We start from the raw sequence: 23,547 nt of genomic DNA, 5'->3' as shown, positions 1-23,547 counted from the left end.
ACTGGCTTCTCAGCAATGGAGTAGTGTCAGCTAGTCCACTTGGTGCAGTCACTAAGAGCAGCAAGAGTAACACAGCTGGACTGTGCCAGGGGCTCTCAATGATTTAATGACATACTTGGCTTGACCACTAGATTGCTGTTTGGTTTGCCACCCATACCACTCATCATGATTGACGATGTCCATATGGATTTATGTCTCTTTTAAACCTTTCTAGACCTAAGAAATTCTCAGGATATTACTTTTTTTTAGTACATGAAAAATTAAATTGATATAATTGAATGTTATCCAAACTATTACTTAAAGCTTTCTGAATTTTCAGATATTTAGTCCATATTAATCAAATAAGGACCAAACGATAGGATTACAGATTGTCTTATGCTGAAAAGATAATGTAATTTTATTTTTTTATTTTTTTTAAAGATTTTATTTATTTATTTGCTAGAGAGAGAACGCGTGGGCGAGAGTGAGCGAGAGTACAAGCAGGGGGGAGCTGAAGGCAGAGGGAGAAGCAGGCTCCCTGCTGGGCAAGGACCCCCGATGCCGGACTCAATCCCAGGACCCTGGGGTCATGACCTGAGCCAAAGGCAGCTGCTTAACCGACTGAGCCACCCAGGAGTCCCAAGATAATGTAATTTTATTTTTATTTATTTTTTTGTTCTTTTTTTTAAGATTTTATTTTTTGACAGAGAGAGACACAGTGAGAGAGGGAACACAAGCAGGGGGAGTGGGAGAGGGAGAAGCAGGCTTCCCGCGGAGCAGGGAGCCCCATGCAAGACTCGATCCCAGGATGCTGGGATCATGACCTGAGCCGAAGGCAGCTGCTTAACGACTGAGCCACCCAGGCACCCCAAGATAATGTAATTTTAAAATACTAGGGTTACATATGGAATTGCCTGTTGGATTAATCATTTACCACCACACAGTAGTTCAGATTTGTATATATGTCTCAGATATGCATATCCTATGAGACATTACCGCTTATTAAATTTGAAAGCTGCATAAAAACCTAAGGGGAAAATAACTGTAAAGAAAAAAACAAATTTGTAGAGACTTGGAACCTTCAGGATATGACAAATCTATCTATAGAGAATTTGTAAACAATATGTAAGGACATTTCCCAAAAATAGATAGACTATAGAAATATATTGCCTACAAAGTAAGGATTATATTGAGTTTCCAGGAATAAAATTCTGGGTTTCCTAAAATCTAAAAAAACAAACAAAAAATTATAAAATAAAGATTCTAGGGTTTTAAAATTTATTTTCAGAAATCTCAGTGATTTTAAATTAATACAAGGATAGAATCACCAATAACATCCTCACCACTATAAAATTAAAGAATTAAAATTAAATTAAAATTAAAGATTAAAATTAATTACTAAAATTAAAGATTAAAATTAATTACTTCCAAGTGTAAAAATCTATATTATCTAATAAGTTCTACTTCAGTTTTGAATATGACTATGTTAGACACTATTAAATGGTTATCAAAAATCATGTTTCAATTTTCTCATCTCACTTCCATTATGAGGCTGGAAAAGCTAAGTATGCATGTTGTCAATCACCATTTTCAGGTAGCAGTTGCTATATAACACAGTAAGGAGTTATGTGACATAAGTGGAAGTTTGCTGAGGAGATTCTGGGGAAGGGGTCTTCTTGATAAAGGAAGTTTCTTTTTGTCTTAAATGATGGTTCCAAAGCTTGAAGTCTCAGGACCATTTTGTGACCATGAGAGACAGGTAAGGAAATCATCTCAAATTTTGAGCTACTGAACTAACATCAGTAGCTACCTACCTTTACTTCTTTTGTTATATTAAGAGAGTAATAAACCTCTAGTTTTTTTTTAAACCAGTGTGAGTCTGGCTTTCGGTTATCTACTGCTGAAAAAAAAATTATGATTGCTGAATCCATTTATAACTGTGATAAATAAGTATTACTAATTGTGAATACATTACATTTATAATGAACATAAATTGAAAACCCATCCTACTTGAATTGTCAACTTGAAATAATAAAATGTTATGAAAGTTCTCCAAGGAACCCAAGGGATCTCCAGATAACACAAAACAGGTGTTGTGGGTACGTGGAAAGAACAAGAAGAATAATAGGTTATTCTGATTTCAGCTTGAATACTTCTATTTTTATTTATCAGGTTTTCATGTTAGTGTTCTTTTGAAAAAAAGAGTTCTATAGCTAAAATTTTTCTGAAAGCCACTAGTGAAAAGAAAATGTTAGACTCTGTTGAAAATCCTGAGTTCCCACCCCACTCTGACTTTATAACTTCTTAGTAATATCACTTTTGATAAGATAATTGTTAAATCTTTAAATATTCAGACATATCTCACATATTTTTACATGAAAACTTTCATCTAAAACTTTGCTGAATCTCACAGAAATATTTGTGGCAATGACTGACAAAATTTTAAGCACTACTTCATTATATTATTTTTGAAGATGTTTCTGTATGTGTACAGGATTTAAAATGTGACTGGTGAGTTTCCTAATATTTCTCTTTTTTTTTTTAAGATTTTATTTATTTATTTGACAGAGAGAGACACAGTGAGAGAGGGAACACAAGCGTGGGAAGTGGGAGAGGGAGAAGCAGGTTTCCCGCCAAGCAGGGAGCCCGATGTGGGGCTCGATCCCAGGACCCTGGGATCATGACCTGAGCCCAAGGCAGACGCTTAATGACTGAGCCACCCAGGTGCCCTTAATATTTCTAATATGTGATTACTCATTGAAGTAGGATTGCAGACAAACAGAAATGTCAACAAATGGATATTTTTGCACAAAAACATCTACCTCACATATAAACTGAAAACTGCATACAATGGATGATTCTCTATCTCAACGAGAGGATAATATAGTGAGACAATTTGACAAAGTAATATTTTCTGTATATCTTTGTTTTAATAAAAATTTAATGTATTTTTATGTTCGCATGATACTAGTATCCTTAAACTCTTAAATATCAAAATTAGAAAGGTCAGAAATAGTGAATATATATGAAAATAACGAAAAATTTTCTATTTGAACACTAAAAATATCCAATTGCCCCTCATACACTTTACATGAACCTTATAGGGGTGTGAAATTCAAAACAATCTTTTTCATGTAATCAGTTTTAAAATCCTTCTTTAAATTACTTCATGTAAATTTTAAGCTAAAATTAAGTTGAAAAGTGTAGGAATATATAAAATTACCATAGAAACTCAAAATTTTTAAAAGTAAATCTTTAGCAAGAAAAATTTTTATTTCCCTAGAAAAACAGAAAATATTTCCCCAAGAAAAAATAATACTTATGCTATCACCACTAATTCTCATAGTAGGAAAGAGATGAAAGTGGGTGAGTGCCTGATCCTTCTAAAATAATTTACCTTGGAATTATGACTGGAGGAATAGTTTTAGCTTCAAGATGATTTATAATTTAGAGCTCACTAAATATGGGAAAGTACCAAACTTGACATTTAAGTGGCAAAGAATTGCATTAGATGCAACCTACCCAAAAACTCTCCATGAATTCTTAGTTTCTTTGTGTCTGTGCCAATTCCTCATAATGGCTCCTCCCACTCCCCCTCCTTTTCCTCCTCTTCTTCCTCCTCCTCCTTCTTTTTTCTTAACAGTGTATGACATCTAAAGTCTTTAAGCAATCAAGTTTCCCATAGCTACAGTTTATCTGTCACTCCTTATGGGCCCTTCCAGTTAGCAATCACACTAGTCTGCCTTGGCATTGCTATATTGAGTAATTGTGTAACAGGCAGGATCTTGAAGAAGACCCTGAAATTTCCTTAGCGGACTATTGGAAGTGTACTTCATGCAATGAAAGGAATCCTCCTCTTCTACCTCATGGCAACAGATGTTGGGCCCTTCATGGGAATTGGCTTCCTGAAGATAAAAGGAAGATAAAGGGAAAGATAAAAGGAAAATGCCTGAGAAAGACACACTAGAAAGCTGAACACAAGTAAAAGAGGGCTTTGATGTCCCTGATTGTAAAAAAAAAAAAAAAAAATACAGTGAATGATTCCAGAGAATCATGTGCTGAGGAAAATGATGATGAAATCACACAAGCTTCCCAATCCCAAAAAAGTGAGGACTATTCTCAGTCATCAACTTCTAACAGCATCATTTATAGCAGCCAAGAAGACATCAAAGAGTTTGAGAGGGAAGAAACACAAGACAAAGAAAAAATCGTGGAATCTAGTTTTCCCCTAGTGCTGTTGAACCTTGTGTGATTTGCCAAGGTCAACCTAAATATGGTTGTATTGTTCATGGCAAAACATGACATGTTATGGCCTGCTTTATGTGTGAAAAGAAGCTAAAGAAAAGGAATAAGCCCTGCCCAGTATGTAGACAACCAATTCAAATGATTGTGCTCTTATTTCCATTAGTGGACATGCCTATAAAAGTAGAATTCTATATTTCTATCTATATAACCCTAAAAATTTAGACAACATGAAATTATTTTTTTTACACTTATCAAAGCAAGAAAGTACCCCAGTATATGTAGATTTCTACTCTGTAGTGTTAATTTACCTGCTTTGGGAGGGGGAATAGTAAATATTTCCCTTTAGAAAAATTTCACTTTTGTTTATATTTTATATTTGGATTTTAATGTAATTTAAATTAAATTATAATTTAAATTGGATAAGCTTATATTTAAGCTTATCCTTAACCCATATTGGTATGCAGTGATTATGCTACTTACAAAACATTCAAATCTGCAAATAGTTTCATTCACCATGCCTATGCATTAAATTGTCTAAATTTTTAGTTTTAATATACATATATTATTTATTGATTTACAAATAAAAATATTAAATGTTCGATTTAAAAAAATCTGTAATTACATTTAGAATAATTACTTCTAAAAATGACCTGATTCATGATCCTGGGGTCCTGGGATCAAGTCCTGCATCAGGCTCCTTGCTCAGCAGGTAGTTTGTTTCTCCCTTTCCCTCTGCTGCTGCTTCTCTCTCTCTCTGTCAAATAAATAAACAAAATCTTTAAAAAAATAAAAATAAATAAATAAATAAATAAAAGTGACCTGATAATTGAATGAACAGTCTCCACAACAGAAAAGAAAAGGGCAGCATCAAGAGGGGAGAAAGGAAGAGACATGGACTTGTCAAGAAAAAAAACACAAAAACAAAACACCACACTCATGGTGAGTCCCAATCAGGAGAGGTATAAAAGGTATGGAACTTTTCACTGAGGAGTGAGAGATTCCAACTTCACATCAGAGATGCCAACTCTTAGATCCTTCACAGGAGAGACCAGTCCCCAAATCATCAGGCTTTAAAAATCAACAGAGGGGCACTTGGGTGGCTCAGTCAGTTGAGCATCCAACTTTGGATTTCAGCTCAGGTCATGATCTCAAGGTCATGGGATCAAGCCCCATGTCAGGCTCCACACTCAGCAGGGAGTCTGCTTGAGATTCTCTTTCTCCATCCCTCTCTGCCTCTCCTCCTTGGTTTTCTCTCTCTCTCTCTCTCTCTCAAATAAATAAATAAATAAATAAAAATTAACATGGTTTATGTTCAGGAAAGCAAAAAACTGTAGAGCATGGAGAACTTACTCTTAAAGGGCTGCTGTGCAGATTACTCAATTTAGAAGTCAGCAATTTAGAAGCCAATAAAAAAAAGATCAATTTGAAAAGGGCATAGACCATATGTAGAAAAGACCCATTTACTAACTTTAAGGCATCTACCAGGGAGGTGGAAGCAACAGGGACCCTCCCCAGGGACTTCTCAGTCTGGTGGGAGCCATTTTTGAGGTCTCAATCTACTTTACGCTAATGGGCACTATTTTGGAATTCTCCCTCCAATTTGCTAGTACCAGTGGGTATGCCCTGCTGAGAACTCAAACCTTCAATATGCCATAATGGTCATGGATCCAACCCACAGATGAACTGGGGGCAATTATCATATGAGACGATCTCACAGCTAACATTATACTCAGTGGGGAAAATCTGAACGTTTTTTCTCTAAGAACAGTAACAAGACAAAGATGCCCACTCTGCCCACTTTTATTCAGCATAGTATTGAAAGTCCTAGCTACAACAATTAAGCAAGGGTAAAAAATCCAATGGTATCCAAATCAGAAAGGAAGAAGTAAAACTGTTACTATTTGCAAATGATATATTTAAAAAATTCTAAAGAATTCACCAAAAAACTGCTACAACTAAGAAATTGAGAAATTCTACAACAGAGAAATTAAGAAAACAATCCATTTACAATTGCATCAAAAAGAATAAAATACTTAGGAATAAATTTAACCAAGGAAGTGAAAGACTTGTATAATAAAAACTGTAAGACACTGATGAAAGAAATTGAATAAGACACAAATAAATGGAAAGATATTTCATGTTCATGGATTAGGAGAATCAATATTGTTAAAATGTCCATATACCCAAAGCACTCTACAGAATAAATGTCATACTTAACAAAATTCCCAATGGCATACTTCATAGAACTAGAACAAATAATTCTAAAATTTGTATGGAACCACAAAAGACTCCAAATAGATCAAAGTAATCTTGAAAAAGAAGAACAAAGCTGGAGGCATCACACTCCCTGAATTCACACTATACTACAAAGCTATATTAACCAAAACAATATGGTATTTGTACCAAAACAGACACACAGCTCAATGGAACAGAATTTAGAGTCCAGAGTTAAACCCCTACGTATATGGATATATAGATATCACAAAGGAGCCAAGAACATACAAAGGAGAAATGATGGTTTCTTCAATAAATGGTGCTAAGAAAATTGGACAACCACTTGCAAAAGAATGAAACTAGACCACTATCTTACACCATACACACACCAAAAAAAAAAAAAAATCAAAATTGACTGAAAACTTAAATGTAAAACCCCAAACCATAAAATCCCTAGAAGAAAACAGAGGTAGTAAGCTCCTTGACATTGGTCTTAGCAACATCTCTGTGTATTGACTCCAATGGCAAGGGAAACAAAAGTAAAAATAAACAAATGGGACTACACTAAACTGAAAGACTCCTGCACAGCAAAGGAAGCAATCATCAAAACAAAAAAGTAACTCACTAAGTGGGAGAAGGTATTTGCAAACAATATATTCAAGAAGGTGTTAATATTCAAAATACATCAAGAATTCATACAACCAAAATTAAACAACCCAATTAAAAAATGAGCAAATGATCTGAATAGACAAATCCTCCAAAACAAACATACACATGGCCAGCAGGCAAACAAAAAGATGTTCAATAATACTAATGGTGAAATGCAAATTAAAGTCACAGTGAGATATCCCCTCATACCTGTTAGAATGGATATTGTCAAAAGATAAGAAATAACAATTGTTGGAGAAGATATAGAGAAAAGGTGATCCCTGTACACTGTTGGTAAGATTGTAAGTTGGTGCTGTCACTGTGGAAAACAGTATAGAAACTTCTCAAAAGATTAAGAAAAGAACTACCACATGAGCCAGCTATTCCCTTTGTGGATATTTATCTGAAGAATGTGAAAATACTGGGACTTCCTGGGGAGATGACAGAGTAGGAGGATGCTGAGCTCACCTTGTCCCAAGGATACAACCAGATAACACTCATATCAATATAAATAACCTAGAAAATTACCCAAAGCCTGGCAGAACAGACTCTCCACAGCTAAATATAGAGAAGTGGCCAAATCAAAGAAGGTAGGAATGGCAGAGACATGGTGGGGAACAAAATGGATCCATGGGACTATTCCAGGGAAGGAGGGACATGGCAGGTGTGGAGAGAAGCATCCAAACTGGTAAGAAACAATTAAAATTTTCACTATTTGCAGATGACATGATACTATATGGAGAAAATTCTACAGTCCCCACCAAAAAAAAATACTAGAACTGATAAAAGAATTCAGTAAGTTTGAATCATACCAAATCAATATACAGAAATTTGTTGCATTTATATACACTAATAATGAAGTAGCAGAAAGAGAAGTTAAGAAAACAATCCCATTTACAGTTACACCAAAAATAATAAAATACCTAGGAATAAACTTAACTAAGGAGGTGAGAGATCTGTATCCTGAAAACTATAAAACATTGATAAAAGCAAATGAAGATAACACAAACAAATGGAAAGATATTCCATGCTCATGGATTGGAAGAACAAATGTTAAAATGTCCATACTACCCAAAGCAATGTACAGATTTAATGCAATTCTTATCAAAATACCAACAGCATTTTTCACAGAACTAGAACAAATAGTCTTAAAATTTGTATGGAACTACAAAAGACCCCTAGTCCAAAGCAATCTTGAAAAAGGAGAACAAAACTGGAGGTATCACAATCCCAGATATCAAGATATACTGCAATGCTGTAGTAATCAAAACAGTATGGTATTGGCACAAAAATAAACACATAGACCAATGGAAGATAATAGAGAGCCCAGAAATAAATCCACAATTATATGGTCAACTAATCCTCAATAAAGAAAACAAGAGCATGCAATGGGGAAAAGACAGTCTCATAAAAGTATGATGTTGGGAAAACTGGACAGCAACAAGCAAAAAAAAAAAGAATCTGGACCACTTTCTCACATCATAAACACAAGTAAATTCAAAATCGATTAAAGACCTGAAGGTGATTCCTAAAGCCACAAAAATCCTAGAAGAGAGCACAGGCAGTAATTTCTCTGAAATCAGTGGTAGCAACATTTTTCTAGATTGTCTCTTGAAGCAAGGGAGACAAAAGCAAAAATAAACCATTAAGACTATATGAAAATAAAACACTTCTGCACAGCAAAAGGAACAATCAACAAAACTAAAAGACAACCTACTAAATGGGAGAAAATATTTGCAAATGACCTATCCAATAAAGCATTAGTATCCAAAATACATAAGGAACCTACACAACTCGATGCCAAATCATCATTGTCATCATCCTCATAATCCAATTAAAAATGAGCAGAAGACATTAACAGACATTTATTCAAAGACATATAGATGTCCAACAGACACATGAAAAGATGCTCAACATTACTCATCATCAGGTAAATGCAAATCAAACCACAGTGAGATATCATCTCACTGTCAGAATGGCTAAAATCAACAACACAAGAAACAAAAAGTATTGGTGAGGATGTGGAGGAAAAGGACCTCTCATGAACTGTTGGTAGAAATGCAAATGGTGCAGCCACTGTGGAAAACAGTATTGAAGTTTCTCAAAAAACTGAAACTAGAATTGTCATATGATCTAGTAATTGCACTACTGGATATTTATCCAAAGAATTGAAAATACTAATTTGAAAACATATATGTACTCCTTTGTTTATTGTAGCATTATTTACAATAGCTCATCTATAGAAGCAGCCCAAGTATCTGTCAACCCATCAATAAATGAATGGATAAAGAATATGTAACATATATATATCTTTATAGATATATATCTCTCTATATATGTGATATATATATTTATAGATATATATCTCTATATAAACAAATATATAGATATGGATATAGATATAGGTAGATATAAATATAGCTGGCTGAGTAATATTCCATTATATTATATATCTTGCCATTTGCATCAACATGGATGGATCTAGAGAGTATAATGCTAAGTGAAATAAGTCAGAGAAAGACAAACACCATGATTTCACTCATATGTGGAATTTAAGAAACAAAACAAATGAACAAAAAAAGAGAGAGAGAGAAACTAAAAAACATACTCAACTATAAAGAACAAACTAATGGTTATCAGAGAGGAGGTGGGTGGATGGATGGGTGAAATAGGTGAAGGAGATTAAGAGTACACTTATCATAATGAGCACTGAGTAATGTATAGAATTGTTGAATCACTCTATTGTGTACACTTGAAACTAATATAACACTGCATGTTAACTATACTGGAATTAAAATTTTAAAAATGTAAAGAAGACGAAAACACTAATTTGAAAAGATATATGCACCCCTATGTTCATTACAGCATTATTTACAATAGCCAAGATATGGAAGCAACCTAAGTATTTTTCAATGGATGAACGGAAAAAGAAGATGTGGTGTATTTATACAATGGGGTACTATCAGCCATAAAGAATGAAATGTTGTTTGCAACAACATGAATGAACCTTGTGTGTGCCAAATGAAATAAGTTAAACAGTGAAAGACAAATACCAAAAATTATCACTTATATGTGGAATCTTAAAAAAAAATGAACAAATGAAATTAAATAAAATAAAACTCATGGATACAGAGAACAGGCCAGTGGTTACCTGATCGGAATGAGTGAAATGGGTGAAGGGTACCAACTGTATGGTAATGAATGGTAACTAGGCTTGTGGTAGTTGTCACTTTGGAGTGTATACAGATGGTGAATTATAAAGTTGTATACCTGAAACTTATATAACAAAAGAAAAAAAGGAAGAAGAAGAAGAAATATCTAAAATTATCATCTTGATCTTTCACCTGAGACACTGGAAAAAGAAGTGCAAATTAAAAATAATGCAAATAGAAAAGAAGGGATGTTAAGGATCAGAGAGGTGTTCAATATAAATAGAGAATTGAAAAACAATAGAAAAATCAACTAAGCCAAATTTTGGTGTTTTAAAAAGATGAACTAATTTGACAAAATCTAGCTTGATTTGCCAATAATAATAATAATAATAGGAGAAAACTAGATTATTAAAATCATGAACAGGAGCACTATTACAGATATTACAGAAATAGGAAAAGATTATAAGTGAATAATATGAAAAACTATATGACAAAAAATTATATAGCTTATATGAATTGGACAAATTCCCTTAAACCCATAAACTACTAAAACTGACTCAAGAAGAAACAGAAAATCTGAATAGATCTTGTATAACTAGTAAAGAGACTGAATTAGTAATTTAAATACTCCCCCAAATGAGCTACACAGCCCTGATATCTTCACTGATGAATTCTAACTAACATCTAAGAAGAATTAATACCAATTTTCCACAAACACAAAGTTTTCCAAAAATTAGAAGAGAAAGAAAATTCCCAGCTCAATCTATAAGGCCAGTATTTGACAAAATTCAATGTCTTTTTACAATTAAAAAACAAAAACAAAAAACCTCATCAAAGTAAAAATAAAATAAGGTTCCTCAACCTTATATAGGGAAGTATAGAAAAACTACAGCTAAATAGGTAATAGTCAATGACTAAATGTTTTCTCCTCAACATGAGGAACAAAAGAAGGATGCACACTCTTAGCATTTCTCATAACAATTGTACTAGAATATCTAGCTAGGGAAGTTGCTCTATAAAAATAAATAAAAGTATTCAAATGAGAAAGGAATAAGTACAATAACCTCTATTTTCAGATATTTTTAGTGTATAGAAAATCCTAATGAATTTGCTAAAGTATTTTAGAACTAATAAATGAATTCAACCTGTTTGCAGAAGATCAATATAAAAAATTAATTGTATTTCTATATACTATTGAGGAACTATTCAAAAATTAATTCAATTCTATTTATAATATCATCAAAAAATTAAAATACTTATAAATAAATAACATAAATGTAAAACCTATATGCTGAAAACTATAGAACATTGTTGAAAGAATTTACTAAATGGAAAATATCACACATTAAAAAATCAGACAATACTCCCAAAATTGATCTACAGATTCAGTGCATTCCCTTTCAAAATTCCAACTCTATTCTTTGTAGACATTGACAAAATGATCCTAAAATCCATATGGCAGTATTAGGGATCCAGAACAACCAAATACTGGAAAAATAAGAACAAACTTGGTAGACACACACATTTCAATTTCAAAATTTACTAACAATGTACTGTTATCAAGAGAGTGTGGTGCTGGTATGAAGATAGAAATTTAGTTAAATGGAATGGGATTGATATTTCAGAAATAAACCTGTACATTTATGGACAATTAATTTTTTGTAAACATGCCAGGATAATGCAATTGGGAAAGAATAGTCTTTTCAACAAATAATGCTGGGGTAAATGGATATATATAAGAATAAGACTGAAATTGGACCCTTATCTCACAACAGACATAAAATTATATCAAAATGGATCAGAATCTAAAGTTAAAAAATTACAACATGGAGAGGAAAATACAGGAGTAAATCTTCATGACATTGGTTTAGGCAAAGCCTTAGATATCAAACCAAAGGACAAGTGACAAAAAAAATCCTACATACATTGGACATTAACAAAATTAAACACTTTTGTGTATCAAAAACCACCATCAGAAAAACAAAAGGACAACCTACAGAATAGAAGAAAAATATTTGGAAATCATACATCTTATAAGGGACTTATATCTAGGATATATGAAGAACTCTTACAACTCAATAATAGGAAGATAAACTAACTGAATTCAAAATTTGGCACTGTATCTGAAAACATTTTTCCAAAGAAGATATAAAAGTCGTCAATAAGCACATAGAAACATGCTTCAGATTATTAACCATCATGGAAACAATAATCAAAATCACAGTGTAATACTATTTACATCCACAAAGATGGCTGTAATCCAAAAACCATCAAATACCAAGTTTTGTTGAGGATGTGTAGAAATGGTAACCCATACACATTGCTGGTTGGAAAGCAGTCTAGAGGTTTCTCAAAATATTAAACAGAGTAACTAGGAATTACATTGCTAGATCTCAAGAGATGAAAACATATAGCCATGCAAAAAAATTACATATACATACAGTGGAGTATTATGGAGCAGTAAAAAAGGAATAAAGTACTGATACATGTAATGACACAGATAAACCTTGAAAACGTATGAGAAATAAGCCTGTCACAAAAGGCCACATATTGTATGATTTTTTTTTTTGAAATGTTCAGAACATCAAATCTATAGAGATAGAAATTAGACTAGTGCTTGCTTAGGGCTGGAGGATTGGGGGTAAATTTAGAGTACCTGTTAATGATTATGAAGTTTTGTTTTAGGGTGATAAAAATGTTCCAAAATGATTGTGGTGGTGGTGTTGTTAGTCTGAACATATACTAAAAACAGTTAAATGGGTATTTACATGTCAACTTAATTGAATCTCAATAAAGATGTTATATGCATTTTAAATTTTTCATAATGATGTACCCAAGGTGTCAGTTATATGTATTCTCTCTCTCTCTCTCTATCTTTTCTTTTGGGATATCTTGTACAGTCTGAGAGTTGACTGATTTCTAGAACTGTAGTGTATATTTTTGATATTTATCTCTGTTGTTTAGCAGTTTTTTCCCTCAAGTTTGCCTTTCTTTAATTCTATTGATTTTTATATTTTTGTATTTATTTTTTAATTAGCATCCTCACTGTGTGTTATTGAAACTGTGTCTACTCAATGCTCTGGGATTTTATTTTTCAAATCCCTCATTGCCTTTGTTTCTCAAGTTATCTCTTTCTCTTTATTTTTGGTTTATTTGTTTTGTTCCGTCTGGATATCCTGGCCTTTAGTCTTCCATGATACTATTTTCTTCAAATATCAGGCAAGTAATAGGAAGTCTCTTCCCTTGAAGGTCTTACTTTCATTGGGATGCTTTTAGGATAATTGTGTGTGTATCTGTCTTTTTTGCTGGAGCTTTTATAAGTGCTAAAAGGAACAAGATTTTATTCTGGAGTCCACTTTTCATTATCTTTTCCAGTTCTCTGCAAAGAGATTACTGCTCAATTTCAATTTCTTCAGAGGACCTTTATTTTTTATTTTTTTATTTATTCATTCATTCATTTATTTATTTATTTATTATTTATTTATTTGGTGGAGTCCCTGGTGAAAAATTTCATGATGCTTTGAATATAGCCATGGGATAAGGGCAGTAGATGACTCCCATATATATCCATCTTCAGTTAAACCTCAGCCTAAGTTTTATTTAGTATTCACAACCTCAATTGGTCAATCTACTCTGAGAACACAGATTCTCTCTTTGGTTCTGCAGGATAGATTGTATTCCTCCTCCCATAAATCCTCTACACACATGCATTAACAATATGTTCTGTTTCATCGATTGGCCTTTTTGCATCATCTTTATGTCTTCAAAAATGTATTCCAGATACATGAGGAGGAGTAAGATGGTGGAGGACTAGGAGACCTAAATTTTGTCTGGTCCCAGGAATTCAGCTGGATAGGGATCCAACCATTCTGAACACCTACGAACTTAACAGGAGATCGAAGAAAAGAATAGCAGCAACTCTCTGAACAGAAAGGTGACCACTTTCTGGAAGGTAGGACATGCTGAGAAGTGAATCTGAGGTGATATTTGGGAAGATAGACTACGGGGGGACCGTCAGCTGCTGCCAGCAAGTGAAAGAGCCGAGGAACACAAAATCGAAACTTTTAGAAGTCTGCTCCACTGAGGGACATCACTCCAGTGGCTAAGCGGGGTGGTGGAACCCTCACTGGGACAGTGTGGTCTCAGGACTCTCGGGGTCACCGAAAGACCGGGGTTGCCTGAGTGTGGCAGAGCTCCCAGGTATCAGAGCGGGGAAGCTGGTTGCAAAGACGGAGCTGAGGAGTGGGCTCTCAGTTCAGGGTTGCCATAAACTGTGATCCGTGGCACAGTCGGGCCACTGCTCTTCCAGGAGGGACCCAACAAGTGGCAGATCCGGGGAGACTCCCCTTCCTCCCCCGGGAAGAGCAGCATGGGAGCACACCACAGGGATCTGCTGGGTTTAGAGAGTCCAAACGGGGTCGTGTGCCAGAGATAGAAACACTTGGTCACTGGCCGGGTGAGCACGGAGTGCGGCTGGAGGCCAGGGAGATGGGAATGATTGCTTTTCTCTGGGGGCTCACTGAGGAGTGGGGCCTCAAGTTCTCGGCTCTTCCGGGGCAGAGATTGGGAGGGCATCATTTTCACTCTCGTCCTCCAAAGCTGTATGAAAAGCTTGCAGGTAACAAAAGCTCCCGAGAGCAAACCCGAGCAGATTACTTAGCCCGGACTGGCAAGGGCAGGGCAATTCCGCCTCCAGCAAAGACATCTGAGAACCATGGCATCAGGCCCCTCCCCCAGAAGATCAGCAAGAACAGCCAGCCAAGACCAAGTTTACTGATCAATGAGAATGGCAGAATGCCAGCACTAAGGGAATACTGCACATAGAATTCATGGCTTTTTTCTGCCTGATTCTTTAGTCTTTCAAAGTTAATTTTTTAATTTTCTTTTTCTTTTTTTTTTTGAATTTTTCTTTTTCCCTTTTTCAGCCAACATCTTATCAATCCGTTTTTTTAAAAATCTTTTTTATTTTTCATTTTTAGAGTCATATTCTATCCATCATAGTAGTTAACCTTATTTTTGGTATATATATATATATATATATATATATATATATATATATATATATAAGTTGTTCTCTCTTTAAAATTTTGGGATACAGTTTCTTCTAACAGACCAAAATATACCCTAAATCTCTAGTTTATGGCTTTGTTCTAGTCTCCTGCCTAATCACATCCCTCCCTTTCTTTTTTATTAATTCCTCTTCTTTTTTTCAACCAACTTCTTATCTTATCAATGCCTTTTATAAAATCTTTTACAATTTTCATCTTTACAGCCATATTCCATCCCTTCATCGTATTTACCCTTAATTTTGTACATATATAAGTTTTACTTTCTTTAAAATTTTGGGAGGCACTTTCTTCTAACAGACCAATATACGCCCAAAATCTAGTGGTGGCACTGATCTACTCTCCAGCCTGATCATATTTGATCATATTCTTTTTTTTTTCAATCTTTTTCTTTTTCTTTTTTCTTTCTTTCCCTTTCTTTTCCCCCAGTTTCAGGTCTCTTCTGATTTGTTTAGTGTATATTTTTCTGGGGTCGTTGTTACCCTGTTTGCATTTTGTTCTCTCATTCATCTATTCTCCTCCAGACAAAATCACAAGAAAGAAAAAATCACCTCAAAAAAAAAGGACAAGAGGCAGTACCAACTGGCAGGGACTTAATCAATACGGACATTAGTAAGACGTCAGAACTAGAGTTCAGAATGATGATTTTAAAGATACTAGCTGGGCTTGAAAAAAGCATGGAAGATATTAGAGAAAACCTTTCTGGAGAAATAAAAGAACTAAAATCTAACCAAGTTGAAATCAAAAAGGCTATTAATGAAGTTCAATAAAAAAAGAAGGCTCTAACTGCTAGGATAAATGAGGCAGAAGAGATAATTAGTAATATAGAAGACCAAATGATGGAAAATAAAGAAGCTGAGAAAAAGAGAGATAAACAACTACTGGATCATGAGGGCAGAATTCGAGAGATAAGTGATACCATAAGACAAAACAATATTAGAATGATTGGGATCCCAGAAGAAGAAGAAAGAGAGAGAGGGGCAGAAGGTAAATTTGAGCAATTATAGCAGAGAACTTCCCTAATTTAGGGAAGGAAACAGGCATCAAAATACAGGAGGCACAGAGAACTCCCCTCAAAATCAATAAAAATAGGTCAAAAACCTGACATCTAATAGTAAAACTTACGAGTCTCAGAGACAAAGAGAAAATCCTGAAAGCAGCTCGGGACAAGAGGTCCGTAACCTACAATGGTAGAAACATTAAATTGGCAACAGACCTATCCACAGAGACCTGGCAGACCAGAAAGGACTGGCATGATATATTCGGAGCACTAAATGAGAAAAATATGCAGCCAAGAATACTATATCCAGCTGGGCTGTCATTGAAAATGGGAGTGATAAAAAGCTTCCAGGACAAACAAAAACTAAAGGAATTTGCAAACACCAAACCAGCCCTACAAGAACAATTGATAGGGGTCCTCTAAGCAAAAAGAGTCTAAAAGTAACATAGACCAGAAAGGAACACAGACAACATACAGTAACAGTCACCTTACAGGCAATACAATGGCACTAAATTCATATCTTTCAATAGTTACCCTGAATGTAAATGGGCTAAATGCCCCAATCAAAAGACACAGGATATCAGATTGGATTAAAAAACAAGACCCATCAATTTGCTGTGTGCCAGAGACTCATTTTAGACCCAAAGATACCTCCAGATTGAAAGTGAGGGGGTGGAAAACCATTTACCATGTTAATGGACACCAAAAGAAAACTGGGGTGGCAATCCTTATATCAGACAAATTAGATTTTAAACCAAAGGTCTCAAATACACAACCTAACCCTACACCAGATGGCTTCCCAGGGGAATTCTACCAAGCATTTAAAGAAGAATTAATACCTATTCTTCTGAAACTGTTCCAAAAAATGGAAATGGAAGGAAAACTTCCAAACTTGTTTTATGAGGCCACCATTACCTTGATCCCCAAGCCAGACAAAGACCCCAACAGAAATGAGAATTACAGAGATGAGGAAGGACACTATATCCTACTTAAAGGGTCTATCCAACAAGAAGATCTAACAATTGTAAATATCTATGCCCCTAACATGGGAGCAGCCTATTATATAAGACAATTAATAGCAAAAGCAAATAAACACATCGACAACAATACAATAATAGTAGGGGACTTTAACACCCCCTCACTGAAATGGACAGATCTAAGCTAAAGATCAACAAGGAAATAAAGACTTTAAATGACACACTGGACCAAATGGACTTCACAGATATAATCAGAACATTCCATCCCAAAGCAACAGAATACACATTCTTCTCTAGTGCCCATAGAACATTCTCCAGAATAGATCACATCCTAGGTCACAAATCAGGTCTCAACCTGAGATTGGGACCAAAAGACTGGGATCATTCACTGCATCTTTTCATACCACAATGCTTTGAAACTAGAACTCAATCACAAGAAGAAAGTCGGAAAGAACTCAAATACATGGAGGCTAAAGAGCATCCTACTAAGGAATGAATGGGTCAACCAGGAAATTAAAGAAGAATTAAAAAAATTTATGGAAACAAATGAAAATGAAAACACAACTGTTCAAAAGCTTTGGGATGCAGCAAAAGCAGTCTTAAGAGGAAAGTATATAGCAATGCAAGCCTTTCTCAAGACACAAGAAAGGTCTCAAATACACAACCTAACCCTACACCTAAAGGAGCTGGAGAAAGAACAGCAAATAAAGCCTAAACCCAGAAGGAGAAGAGAAATAATAAAGATCAGAGCAGAAATCAATGAAATAGAAACCAAAAGAACAGTAGAACAGATCAACGAAAGTAGAGCTGGTTCTTCGAAAGAATTAATAAGATTGATAAACCCCTGCCCAGATTTATCAAAAAGAAGAGAAAGGCCCCAAATAAATAAAATCATGAATGAAAGAGGAGAGATCACAACCAACACCAAAGAAATACAAACAATTATAAGAACATATTATGAGCAACTATATGCCAGCAAATCAGATAATCTGGAAGAAATGGATGCATTCCTAGAGATGTATCAACTACCAAAACTGAACCAGGAAGACATAGAAAACCTGAACAGACCTATAACCACTAAGGAAATTGAAGCAGTAATCAAAAAGCTCCCAACAAACAAAAGCCCAGGGCCAGATGGCTTCCCAGGGGAATTCTACCAAGCATTTAAAGAAGAATTAATACCTATTCTTCTGAAACTGTTCCAAAAAATGGAAATGGAAGGAAAACTTCCAAACTTGTTTTATGAGGCCACCATTACCTTGATCCCCAAGCCAGACAAAGACCCCAACAAAAACGAGAATTACAGACCAATATCCTGGATGAACATGGATGCAAAAATTCTCACCAAAATACTAGGCAATAGGATCCAACAGTACATTAAAAGTATTATTCACCACAACCAAATGGGATTTATCCCTGAGCTGCAAGGTTGGTTCAACATCCGCAAATCAATCGATGTGTTACAATATATTACAACATATTAACAAAAGAAAGAAAAAGAACCATTTGATCCTCTCAATAGATGCAGAAAAAGCATTTGACAAAGGACAGCATCCTTTCTTGATCAAAACTCTTCAGAGGATAGGGATAGAGGGTACATACCTCAATATCATAAAAGCCATCTATGAAAAACCCACAGCGAATATCATTCTCAATGGGGAAAAACTGAGAGCTTTCTCCCTAAGGTCAGGAACATGGCAGGGATGTCCACTATCACCACTGCTATTCCACATAGTATTAGAAGTCCTAGTGACAGCAATCAGACAACAAAAAGAAATAAAAGGCCTCCAAATTGGCAAAAAAGAAGTCAAGCTCTCACTCTTTGCAGATGATATGATGCTTTATGTGGAAAACCCAAAAGACTCCATCCCAAAACTGCTAGAACTCATACAGAAATTCAGTAAAGTGGCAGGATATAAAATCAATGCACAGAAATCAGTGAGGGTGAGTATACATAAAACTTTTGTTGTAAATTTCTCTCTCCATTTTTCCTAATTTTCTTTTTTTTTAAGATTTTATTTATTTATTTGAGAGAGAGAGAATGAGAGATAGAGAGCACGAGAGGGAAGAGGGTCAGAGGGAGAAGCAGACTCCCTGCTGAGCAGGGAGCCCGATGCGGGACTCGATCCCGGGACTCCAGGATCATGACCTGAGCCGAAGGCAGTCGCCCAACCAACTGAGCCACCCAGGCGCCCCTCCTAATTTTCTGAATTCCGGGGGTGGTTCTCCCTGATCTTTTCTCTCTCTACTCAGCATATCCTATGTAAGCTTTTAATTCCCCATGCTACATCCCTTCCTCCTAAAACACTTAAGAGTATTTCCTTTTTTAAACTGAGGGTTGCTGGAGTGGTGGGAGATGGGAGGAATGGGGTAGCTGGGTGATAGACATTGGGGAAGGTATGTGCTATGGTGAGCGCTACGAATTGTGTAAGACTGTTGAATCACAGACCTGTACCTCTGAAACAAATAATAAATTATGTTAAAAAAAAAAAAGAAGATAGGGGGCGCCTGGGTGGCTCAGTCGGTTAAGTGGCTGCCTTCGGCTCAGGTCATGATCCTGGGGTCCTGGGATCGAGCCCCACATCGGGCTCCCTGCTCCGCGGAAAGCCTGCTTCTCCCTCTCCCTCTGCCTGCCACTCTGCCTACTTGTGCTCTCTCTCTATCTCTCTGTCAAATAAATAAAATCTTTAAAAAAAAAAAAAAAGATAGTAGGAAGGGAAAAATGAAGCGGGGGAAATTGGAGGGGGAGACGAACCATGAGAGACTATGGACTCTGAGAAACAAACTGAGGGTTCTAGAGGGGAGGGGGCTGGGGGGATGGGTTAGCTTGGTGATGGGTATTAAAAAGGGCATGTACTGAATGGACACTGGATGTTATACGCAAACAATGAACCATGGAACACTACATCAAAAACTAATGATGCATGGTGATTAACATAACATAATAAAATTAAAAAAATAAAATAAAATACTTGAGACAAAAAAAAAAGATTCCACATACACGTGATACCATACCAAAAAAAAAAAAAATGTATTCCATTCTTTCCTCCATTGAAATCCCTCATTGCATCTTTTTTTTATGAGTTCAAACATTACTGGGTTTTCAATAATGAATTTGGGATTTCAGAAAATTATGGGCACAGTGTGTGTGTTCTCTCCACAATATTAATTAACAGTTTTCTTTGTTTTTTCATTATAGAAGAGGTAAATTGTTATGATGGTATAATCAAATTTATTTTAAAATGGCTACTTTATGAGAAAGAATTCTTGTGCTATTCTGGTCCAAAATAGGAATTGTCTTTGTATAAAACTCTTTTAGGGTTTCAAGATCTAATTCCAGGGTGGGGGTATTCCCCACCCCCAGAGAACATCAAGTAATTCTTGGACACAAATTAAAATCAATTCTCACACTACCTACCTAGAGATTGCATCAGATTCCACAGGTTAAGCATTCGATCCTACAAGAATGGCCCTCCATCCCTCACTTCAAAGGCCGATCACAAGCTCAGCTTGTTACCTCTGCTTTTGGCCAATCGATTACTGATTGAGGGTTCCAATGACCTCCTCCTTTAGTTTGATTAATTTTCTAGAGTGGCTCACAGAACTCAGAGAAACACATTTACCAGTTTATTAAAGGATATGTTAAAGTATATGAATCAAAAGCCAGATGAAGAGATACACAGGCCAAGGTCCTGCACAAAGGAGTTTTGTCTTCATGGAGCTGGGGGCCTTGCTTGGTGATACGTGGAAGCATTCTGGTTCCCTAAGCATGGAAACTCTCTGAAAAATGGATCAAAAAGCTCTCCTCTTGGGTTTCTTGGAAGCTTCATTACATAGTCAAAATTGACCAAGTCATTAGTCATTGGCTGCTTCAATCTCCAGCCCTTCTCTCCTGCCCGGAGGTGGGGGGCAGGAAACTGAAAGTTCTAACCTTCTAATCATATGGTTGGTCTTCCTGGCATGCAGCTCTCACCTTTAGGTGGGGTGAAAAAGTCATCTTCATTCACTTTTTTTTTTTTTTTTTTTTGGTTCTGAAGCATTTTTAGGAACTGTGATGAAGACCAAATATATCTGAAAAATATATTTCTTATAAATCATTATATTGCAAAAACTCATGATTACACATATCACAATTAAAGTAGGGTAAAGAACTGTATATATCAAAACTGCTCTATAGATAGTAATCAATTGATATGACTGAATCAGAATTCTAGAAACAACTATTTTAAGAAAAATTTGCTATGACTTGGCCTTAATCAGCTCTTTAAAATTGATATCTGAACAAGAGAATTATCACACTCAGGTTAACGTTTATTGTTATAATTACCACTGCCTATTAGAAAAACATTTCAAAGGAGATGAACCAAGCCTTTCTTCAAACATTTCTTTTCTTAAGGAATTCCTAGAGAAAATGAGACCCTCTAAAACAGAACAATTAAGTTACTATCAATCGTGGACTAAAAGAGAGCCAGGTGCCTGTTTTATGTATGCTAGCATCCTAAGTGTGCTCAATAAATACTAAATAAGAAATATTTTTACTGAATAACAAAATCAGCAAAAAGACCAGATTTTCGCCTGAGAAGTGTTTGAAAACAGTCTGTCCAGTGGCCTCTAGGCCATCTGGGACTTGGTTGTCAATATATAAAATCTTTTGAGGAATGTCTACCAAATTTTATAGTGAAAGAAAAAATGAACAGGAAAGATAGACTATCATTTATTTTGAAATTATCGCACAGCCATTTCACATAAAATAAGGTATTCATACTATTGTATCACATCTGGTTGCATCTTCAAAACTATATGACTAATTTTTGAAATAATTAATTTGACCCCTCAGTCTGTAATATAAATATCATAACAAAAAATTACTATGTGTGTAGAGGGGACAATTACATTTTGGGTAGCAATATGAAAAATTATGATGTGATTTATATTCTATAATTCACTAGCAAACAATACATTTGAATTGCCTTTTTAAATAAGAAAATCTGAAGGTATAGGAAGATAATGGTATACTCATGGTTTTTTCTTTGTTTTTTTGTTTGTTGTCATTTTAAAACTAAGCACCAGTTTAACATTATTGAACTGAGATTCTCCAATAGTATTTGATCATGGAATTCCTTATAGAAATAAACCACTAAAATATAACCTGGAAATGAAATCCCACATATTATACCATGAGCAACATAGTTTAAAGGAATAAGCTCCCCTTTTCAATGTAATGCATTTTATATTGTAGTAAAATACACAAAAAAATGTTCCATTAGTAACATTTGGCACATTCACAATTTTCAACCATAACTATTATCTAGTTCCAGAACACTTTCATTATTCCAAAAGAAACCCTGTCCCCATTAAGCATTCAGCTATTCCTCCTCCACTGAGCCCCAGAAACTACTAATCTGTGTTCTGTCTCTATGGAGTTGCCTATGCTGGATATTTCATATAAATGGAATCATGTAACATGTGGTTTTTGCTGTTCTGTTTTGAAATATACTATTGCATTTTGTAGTTGTTGTTCTATTTTGAAATAAATATTACATTAATTAGTTCAAGTCCTCTGAGAGGCAAAAACCAAGATGAGATTAGATGTGCAACCACTCTATCAGAGGAAACTCCTCCAAGGACAGGGAGGAAGGGCAGGAGACAAGGAAAGCTATTAAAATGAGATGCAGTTTTTAACCTTGCAAAAAAGAGAAACAGAGGAGAGTTACATAGGCAGAGCCCAGACTCCAGTGCAGGTAATAGAACATTTTGGCTAAGCTACTGGGGATTCCTTAAACCAAAGTCCATCACAGAAGTCCTGCCTCTGGCAGGATTGGACTATCTTAATACTTTTTTTTTTTTTTTTGGTAACTTTAATGAAAAAGAACCAATAAGGGATATAGTTAATCATATTTCATGAAAATTGAAAGAAGATTCTGGTTAAATTATTTCCTTATAATTACCCTAAATATTTAAATAAGACTGACCTACAACTAGTGCTCTGGGCCACAGAAAAGCAGTCTATTATGGGAAATTCCTCTTCAAAGCTAACCTTCAACAGTACAGAGTAACATCTCTTTTATTCCTAACAGGTTAAACAATACATCTTTCATATCAGATGGTACTATTACTTGCCTTTATTAATATATGAGAAAGTTAAAAAGTAGGAGTAAGTTGAATATTTCAATCAAACATAGTCAATATCTGTATAAACAAAAGGGTAAGGCTACACTTAATGTAATGGTTCTTGCTGAGGGTGTCACATTTTCTTCAGAAGTGAG

At 35.1% G+C, this 23,547-nt stretch overlaps 1 long non-coding RNA gene and 1 pseudogene across 1 annotated transcript in view; both read left to right on the top strand.

Annotated features, from left to right (window-relative positions):
- LOC144379732 (uncharacterized) overlaps window positions 1-23,547 on the top strand; it is a 393,863-nt gene that overhangs the window by 303,198 nt on the left and 67,118 nt on the right. The gene's annotated exons all lie outside the window — the stretch shown is intronic.
- LOC118544698 (E3 ubiquitin-protein ligase Mdm2 pseudogene) lies at window positions 1,728-4,446 on the top strand (annotated as a pseudogene).

The sequence above is a fragment of the Halichoerus grypus genome, chromosome 1, assembly GCF_964656455.1.
Source record: "Halichoerus grypus chromosome 1, mHalGry1.hap1.1, whole genome shotgun sequence".
Taxonomy (NCBI): Eukaryota; Metazoa; Chordata; class Mammalia; order Carnivora; family Phocidae; genus Halichoerus; species Halichoerus grypus.
Note: the sequence above shows the minus strand (reverse complement) of the source record. Positions and strands in the feature narration are given on the sequence as shown.